The sequence below is a fragment of the Nerophis lumbriciformis genome, linkage group LG20 (assembly GCF_033978685.3).
Source record: "Nerophis lumbriciformis linkage group LG20, RoL_Nlum_v2.1, whole genome shotgun sequence".
NCBI classification, from domain to species: domain Eukaryota; kingdom Metazoa; phylum Chordata; class Actinopteri; order Syngnathiformes; family Syngnathidae; genus Nerophis; species Nerophis lumbriciformis.
The window spans coordinates 640646-642724 of record NC_084567.2 but is presented as its reverse complement, the minus strand read 5'-3'; positions in this window follow the sequence as shown (position 1 = coordinate 642724).

Below are 2079 nucleotides of genomic sequence, written 5' to 3'. Positions count from 1 at the left end.
GCCACAATAACATCCGGGCATTTCACGCCTCCGGACCACGCTCCCGCGCGCTGAAGCGACCCCGCGTGGTGGAGCGGTGAGCTGCACCTGAATGCCACCTGCGGCAAGGTGCGTTCAACAATGTCTCTTTTTTTTGGTCACTTCGACACAAAACAAACCACATTTAAACATCCCCTTCTTGCATACTTGCCAACCCTCCCGAATTTTCCGGGAGACTCCCGAAATTCAGCGCCTCTCCCAAAAACCTCCCGGGACAAATATTCTCCCGAAAATCTCCCGGTTTTCGGCCGGAGCTGGAGGCCACGCCCCCTCCAGCTCCATGCAGACCTGAGTGAGGACAGCCTTTTTTCATGACGGGAGGACAACAGGGTGACAAGAACTAAATCATCCAGACTAGAGATAAATTGTATTATTATGTTTATCTTACCTACAAATAAATATATTTATTAATTAAAAAACAAAAAAAACAAAACATTTTTACTATATTTTGCTAAAAACATCAAAATTAATTGTATTTTTATTTGTATTTTTTCTGACTCCTTATTACATCCAGCCATAGAATTATACTTTTAAATAAACATGTTTGAAATAATAAATTTTAAATGATCATAATAATTCATTTAAAATGACCATATCTAATTATTAAAATAATTGCTTGTTTATCAACAACTTTAGCATTTTATTCATTACATTTTGAAGCTCTCAGAAGCCAAGTTATGTTATATTCCTTAATATTTATTTATGCAAGTTTGAAGTATCAATTATCTAAACACAGGTTTGTTTGCATATTTTCAGGATGTGTATGTATATATATATATATATATAGCACCCCCCGTTGAGAGGGCAATCAGGTTTCTTGCGGCAGTTGCAGCCTTTGTTGGTTTTGGAGCCGTCGGCTCCCGGACAGAGCGACCCCAAAACCAACAAAGGCTGCAACTGCCGCAAGAAACCTGATTGCCCTCTCAACGGGGGGTGCTTACAAACATCAGTTGTTTACCAATCTAAGGTAACACGCAAGGACATTAACACATCCGACACATATGTAGGATTAACCGAGGGAGAGTTTAAAACCAGATGGAACAATCACAAGGCTTCTTTCAGGAACCAAAACCTGCGGAATACCACAGAACTCAGCAAACACATTTGGGACCTCAAAGACAATAATGTTGAATATTCAATAACATGGCAAATTCTTGCATCCAGCACACCTTACAATAGTGGTAATAAAAGATGCAACCTATGCTTGAAAGAGAAACTGTTTATTATTTACCGTCCAGACCTGTCATCCCTCAACAAGCTCAGCGAAATTGTAACAGCATGTCGCCACAGACGGAAACACCTCCTAGGTAACACATGAGCCAATCACCACGCCCCTACGCCAGCCTGTACCCACCCACTCTGTGCCCTATATAAACCATGGTATGTGAATGCTCCCATTAAAATCTCCTGATGATTGAGGGTACCCCCCCTCATGAAACAGGCCTGTAGAGATGAAATAGTCTTGTGATTTTTTCCCCCACACATACATATATATATATATATATATATATATATATATATATATATATATATATATATATATATATATATATATATATATATATATATATACATATATGTGTGTGTGTGTGTGTATGGAATGCTTGACTTGGTGAATTCTAGCTGTCAATATACTCCTCCCCTCTTAACCACGCCCCAAACCACGCCCCCCACCCCCCCCACCTCCCGAAATCGGAGGTCTCAAGGTTGGCAAGTATGCCTTCTTGTCAGCGAGAGATGCAACGAGCCGAGTCTTTAGAGCGGCTCTTTCAAGTGAACGATGAGAACCGATTCCCAGTGTGAGACGGTTTTTTTCATGCAACCAGACTCATTTTCAAGAGTTAAAGGAAATTTAGACTCACTTTAAAAAATGTTTTTTTTTTACATATAAAATATGGAAATATATATAATACATTTAAAAATTATATTTTTATTTGATTAATTTATGTTTCACTTTTCGGGTTCACATTTTTATTACGTCCTCATTTTATTGTAATTTTATGTATACTTTTTTTTATATCCATTATTGCCTTTTATTCG